At 35.4% G+C, this 7,181-nt stretch overlaps 1 protein-coding gene across 1 annotated transcript in view; it reads right to left on the reverse strand.

Moving 5' to 3' along the window:
• Positions 1 to 6,313, reverse strand: part of IP3K2 (Inositol 1,4,5-triphosphate kinase 2) — a 130,886-nt gene extending 124,573 nt beyond the window's left edge. The window contains exon 1 of the mRNA XM_053752945.1: positions 6,159 to 6,313. The gene's annotated coding sequence lies outside the window, so the exon portion shown is untranslated. The remainder of the gene's footprint in view (positions 1 to 6,158) is intronic.
• Between the last annotated feature and the right edge of the window lie 868 nt (positions 6,314 to 7,181).

The raw sequence follows: 7,181 nt of genomic DNA on the forward strand, positions 1-7,181 counted from the left end.
AAACCTGCACACTGGTTGATCCTTATTAACTTGTGTGTGAAATGGAGAAGGCAATGGCAAACCACTCCATTAATAATGCCAAGAAAGTTATTGTGTATGTTTCATTCCACGTAATAACCACGTCCCTCAGCCATGAGGAATACGACTATGAACCAAGACTCAGCGGCGCGTTTAGCACTAAAAGCTATTTCATTATTTTATTTAAGTTAAGCTATATTTAATTAAAAGATAATACTTAATTACATATTGACATAAGTTTAAATATAAAAAAATCTTGTTGATCTTGTCACGATACATGTCTCGATAATATAAAGGATATTATCGCAAACACGGTTCTTCATTTTAATATAGTTACCAGCATTTAGGAAGTTGTTCATGCGTTTACTCGGCTTTTAAATAGTTTTCACATTACTAACCCAACCTAACCGAAAAGTTACATTTACCCGTGTGCAAAAAATCAATTATCTAGACTTATTATGGCAAAATATTTTATGGCAAGAACAATAAGGACCAAAATGCGAAAAAAAGGAACCCCTCGGTAAACACAACAATCATGACTTGCGCGACCTCGGTGGCACTGTAGTGAAGTGCTTGCCTCTAAACCGAGAGGTCCCGGGTTCGATCCCCGTTAGGGTCATAATGGAATTTTTTTTTTTTTTCTGATTTCAGATGATTTTGGATGCCCGGGGATTTTGGATGTTTATCTATACATATATGTATTTCTTATAAAATATAGTATCGTTGAGTTAGTATCCCATAACACAAGTCTCGAACTTACTTTGGGGCTAGCTCAATCTGTGTGATTTGTCCTAATATATTTATTAATATATTATATGATAATGATATTTGTGTAACAGAAGTGGGATTGGGCGGGCCATGTAAGCCGCATGGCCCCCGCATGATGGGCCAGAAGAGTGACTTCTTAAGTCCCAACTGATGGGAAAAGATCGCAAGGCAAGGCGAAGATGCGATGGTTTGAGGTACTATCAGTCTTCAGGGCTGACAACAACTGACGCGGGATAGAAGTTGTTCGAAACAAAAAGGGGAGGCTTTTGCCCGGCATTGGGACTTCATAAAAAAATATAACAAATTGAGCCTGTCTGTGCCAACATTCCCACAAAATCGAACGCTATTTAATAGCTGAGAATGTGCAAATGAAAGTCACGAGTTTTGATACCGAAGATAAAAGTTTCTTTATTGTTTTATGATATTGATTGCAGAAATGTTATCATACAATACAGAAATAGGTTGAGATAAGGTCAGGCAGGCAACCTAACCCTTTATATTCGGAATCGAATGACTTTTGCTCGAATATGGTTGGTCAAAATCGAAATAGACATGATTTTAATGCAAACTATCACCCTCCATTATGGTCATTTAGGGGTTGGGTTATGAAAAAGCCTATCTTTGAACGGAGGTCTTTAACTACGTGTGTATAAAATTTAATCAAAATCTATCCAGCGGTTTAGCCATAAAAGCAGAATAGACGAACAGATAGACAGACTGACAGACTTTTGATTTTATAACAATATTATATAATAGTTTGGATTGCATACATCCATAAAAAAAGTGAAACCATACTTTAAACTAAAGTATATGCTCTCTCGCTATGTCAATGTCAAATATTGTAAAGTGCGACAACGACAAAACATACTTTAGCTTAAAGTATGCTGAATAACAGAGCAACTCTTTAGCGGAAACGGCACAGTTTCCCATAGAAAAACATATAAACAATTTACAATGTCGATGGTATCATGGCGGGAAAGCGACGCGCCTGTCAAGAGGCATTAGTGTCATCAATCATTTCTACTGTTCCGTTGTACCGTATTTAAGTAGCGTTTAAATCCGGAGCTAGGAGGTCGCGAAGCCCGGGCTCAGCGTAAAAAATTAAGCTTGCAATATTGTAGATTCGACTGTATCATACAAACTTCACAAAACATGGCATGATCAGACCGATACAGCTTTCTTTCAGCATCTTACCCCGGCCGTGTTCGTTCAAAAATTCAAGTAGATAATCTATCTCTGTCTAGTCCGTTAAGGTTCAAAACGTGATTTATATATGTCTGTATAAGATCGTTTTGAAGGTTCTCTTTTCCGCAAAAACTACAGGATTCCTTTTGATAAATTGTGGTAAATAGGTAAAGCACCTACAAACTGAGATTAGGTAATTTTTCTCCCAAAATTACCAAATCACTCGAGTCAACATCTGTTTCGTAAAATGTTAGTTTCACTTTCCAGGGAAGTCCCCTTTTTAATATCTTATAGATAACGGGGTCAAAATGATTCATTCTCTTCATAGTCGTATTCGTCACGGGTCACGGCTTGTGTGGAATGAAACACACACAACGACTTTCTTGACACAATTAATGGAGTGGTTTGCCTCCCACATTTCACACACTAGTTGATAATCAACCAGGTTGCCTGCAACCTGTATGGATCAGATTGGTATAAAAACTAAACAATTATCACGAGTAGGATTCGAGCTTGCGAACTTTCTGTTGACAAACTAATAGGTATGCAAATTGATTCATAGGGATAGATAAAACGGTAACAGGAAAACATGACTTAAATGTAAGTACTTACCTACTTACCGGAATACTTAAACCATTTTACGCTAAGTTATTTGTTATCCATAATGCCAAGTGCGAATTTTGACGATCATTGGTAACAAACACGAGGACGATGTGCTAAAATCGTCGATCTATCAAGACATAACATCGTACAATTTGACAATAAATTTTAAACCGCAAAAGAAACCGCTACTTTTTACTACCTACTTCTTTGATCAAATATTTAAGAAAACAGAATGAAACGTTAAACAATTTAATGACTTTTCCTTATCTAAGTACAATGGATTTAGATTGAACAATACAAAGTAATAAAGACCTAACCATCGCGCAAAAACAATAAATAAGTATTGTTTCTTGACATAATAAATCCAAGATGCTTTATTGACAAGAGTTCATCGATGAATAAAATCGGAAGTTTGAATGTATATTTGTAATTTTTTAAATTACTTTTTTAATCAATCTCGCCAAATCTAATGGGCGAATTTTAACATTATTACTGAACATAACCTGGTAGAGGCTTAAAATAAGATACTGAACAAAATAATTGACGGATTTGCAACGCTTTTCTGTCACCAATTCAGAGATATCTAAAAAAAGAGGAAACCGTCTATCACGAGTTTAGGAGAAATGTTGCCATAGCCACAATAAAGGTTACCAACAAATAATTGTTACGAGTATAGCCACAGATAAAGAAAGTTGACCGGAGGAAAGGTCGAAAGTTAGCGAACTTAAATTGTTGTTTTGTTGATTATTTTCTAGTTTCTGCCCGAGGCGCTGTCATTCCGTTAAGACGCGAGAACATTTATCTATACTATCTATACTATTATTATAAAGAGGTAAGCGTTTATGAGTTTGTATGTTTGAGGCGGGTAATCTCCGAAACTACTGAACCGATTTATAAAATTCTTTCACCATTTGAAAGGTGCATTATCCAAGATTGCTATAAGCTATATTTTATCAAGGTTTACTAACACCCAATAGAAAAAGAGGTACCTTTATATAATAGGTGTCAAATCATAAGTTAGTATAACTCGATTAAAATATCGCAGTTGTGTCACAAAATGCTTCTCATATTCACTAGTAGTATTGAACCTGGGCAACTAATAGCTAAGTTATATTTCATATTTACAGATCATATTTTACAAACAGATTGTTGTAATGTGGCGGTAAATGTAACAATGGAGAATATATATACATGAATTTTCCGTAATCATCAGTCTCAAGAATAATAGAATAAATGAATAGTTATTTACTTTTGATCGTATAGACAAATCAATTCCCTCCATATGGTTAAACCACATTTATATGATACTTCCAGTCCTTCCCCAGATATTTATAGGTCGTATTTCGTTGATAGATTAACTGCTCTAACTGGTCGTGATGACTCAATTAAGGTAGACCAACGGAAGAGAGTCAGACTATCAAATCATGCGGCGATCAAGTGCAGATCACCTTTATGTTCGAGAAGAATATCGAATCGTAGTGTGTAGTGTCCCATTATTTCGATGTGCATTTAATATCATTCCAAATGGAATTAGCAAGTAAGAAAACAAAAATTAGAAAAAATGTTAAATAGACCTAACAAAATTTAATTTCCGTGCACAGAGCGCGCAAAAAGCGATCCATTCGGAAGACAGCAAAAAGTCGGTCGTATACTTCCGTGCGTTTGTCACGCGATCATACCGCCATAACATACACTAGATTAGTCTATGATTTACATAGTAATCGGTCTAGTGATCGCTTCCGTACGAATTTATCTAGTACGCCAATTATTGGTCAATTAATTTTCGAAAGTCACCGTGAAAATTGTCGGGGTTTTTGTTGAGCAAGATTGTTTTGTGTCATGTCATGTATTGTTTCCTTATCCATGCCTACGAGTGCAACAATTTTACTTATTCCATAAATTTTCATAGTTTGATCCAGATTATATGAGATGAGGCAGGAAAAACACAGTCTTTATGCGCTCTCTGAGATCATAACATGAGAATTTTCGCGTATTCCTGTCCTGGTTAATATCCGTTGCTGTGACCCCGCGAAGCGAGAAAATCCACACTAATATTATTATTATAAATGCGAAAATCTGTCTGTTCTGCTTTCACGGCTAAACATCTTGATCGATTTTGATGAAATTTGGTAAATGAAGTTAAAGGCGGATGTAGGGTAGATAGGAAAGTAGGAGGCAGTTTAACTGGTGTTCAAATATAGGCTACTCTTTTCAAAAAACATCCCCAAGTGGTTACAATGTGGGAGTGAAAGTTTGTATAAAAATGTTGTTTATTTCAAATTCACGCGGGCAAACTCAATAATAAACTATATATTGGTATATACTTCTCAGGATTTTCGGGCTATAGCTCCCCTTAAGAATTCCATTGTTGCCTGTTAGCTATCAAAGCATGTGTCTCTTACTATAAATAAATGAGGACAAACCACACATATTGAGCTAGCCCCAAAGTAAGTTCGAGACTTGTGTTATGGGATACTAACTCAACGATACTATATTTTATAACATATACATATATAGATAAACATCCAAGACCCGGGCCAATCAGAAAAAGATCGTTTTCCATCATGACCCGACCGGGGATCGAACCCAGGACCTCTCGGTTCAGTGGCAAGAACTTTACCACTGCGCCACCGAGGTCGTCTTACTCACCCCGTATGGCATCCAGGTGAATATGAAATAGTCTAACTCCAAACCGGAGCTACACGACAGCTATTGTTACGCAACTGTCATTTTAAAAATGTGTATTGTTTTTAGGATTCATGATATTCGGTATGTAAGATATAAACTATTAAAAATGAACTATTCTTGTGTGTCTCACCAGTTTCAACATTTTTTAATCATCATCAATGGTCTCTGCATCCAAACAATGTAGAAATTTGTAACTAAATCTCAGTGGAACTTTATTTTTTATTATTATTAATATTTTTTCAGTATTCGCGGACATACAGACAAACGCGGCTGATAACTTTGATTTATTAATATGTAAGGATATACCTATTATTCGACACAATTACAATTCGAAATCTAATCTCACTTTTATTTAAATTCTAATGATTGCCATACATTAATTTTTTATACGGTATCAATGGCGACTACATCTTTATTGTCTACCCTCATTCCAACATACTTTTTGTCACATGCTATACTCGATTGTGCATGGATCCAATATGTTCATTAATACGATCTACTTTTAAACTAACAAATATAGAATCAAAGATACACACATCTTACTTGACAAATCTAACACAAGAGATAGATGTAATAATTTTTTACATCGTTGCGGAACTTTATTTCAAAATTAATACGATCCTGTGGTACCAGGAACTGAACCTTCATTCTTGGGGATGCGTGCTCTTCACTTTGCTACAGTCTTTATTCCGTTTTGTCAGAAATAAGAGTAGAATATCGCCATTTAACATTTATTCTAAGAAAACAAATCAAATTCAAAAGCGAAACCTCGAAAAATATGATAAAAACTGTATTACCAACACATGTTGGTAATACGAAACGCGCCGGCGCTGTCGCGGTTTCCAAAACGAGTCGTGATTCAGACATAACCTAAAAACAAAGGGCAAGTAACTCACCTAGATTACTTGACCGGATAGTACAGTTAACACGAGGCTCACCTCACTAACACAATCGCAGCCAACCGACATCGGCCGGCAACGCGGGAAGACTGAAAATGCATGAGCCAAGTGCCACTTCACCTGCACTATCTGATTGCTTGTCGACATTCTCTTCGTGGTACACTGGTCATAACATTTTCGATTTGAGGAACATTTTTCTTTCGTGAATAACACATTATCTAAATTAAAATTATCTGATTGCATAAAAAAGACGACAAAGCTTTGTCGTATATAGTTCTATAGTACCTAACTGCATACAAGAGGTGGTGGTGTAATGGTTAAATTGTGATGAAACCTGCACACTGGTCGATTTATTAACTTGTATGTGAAACGGAGAAGGCAATGGCAAACCACTCCATTAATAATGCCAAAAAAGTTATTGTGTGTCTTTAATTCCACGTAACGACCCTCAGTCATAAGGAATACGACTATGAAGAAGAATTTAGTAAAATAGAATAACGCAATTACAATTTTTACAAATTAAGCATACTTTACTTACCTACCTAAGTTAAGTAGGTACTGTTTGTCTTTTTAACTTTGAAGAGTATTTAATAAAAAGGTATTTTATTTATGGAAAAATAAAGTCAGGAGTGAAAACATAAAAAAACACGTAACAGTCTACTTGCGTAATAGTTCAGTTAACAGCAAAATATGCAATAAAACTCCGTAACTTACTTATTTCTGTGTATTGTATAATATGTTTAAATGTGCACGCTATTTAGACCAATTTTCATTTCATGTGTAACCTTAACGCGGATTTTGGCGATAAAGTTTCGCAAAAATTAATTATTGAATTATTTTATCATGAATGTCATTACTTTTAATGCATTTAAGCAGTTACAGATGGGGCGGGGCGCAAATGCAACAACATATTGTAGTTCATGTGCATTTACCATTATTTCATTGAATCTAAAATGACAAACTCCAAACTGATATTTTCGAGAGAGCGCGGAATCGAATTCGTAATTTTCTCTAAAATTC

Source organism: Plodia interpunctella, chromosome 12 (assembly GCF_027563975.2).
Source record: "Plodia interpunctella isolate USDA-ARS_2022_Savannah chromosome 12, ilPloInte3.2, whole genome shotgun sequence".
NCBI classification, from domain to species: Eukaryota; Metazoa; Arthropoda; class Insecta; order Lepidoptera; family Pyralidae; genus Plodia; species Plodia interpunctella.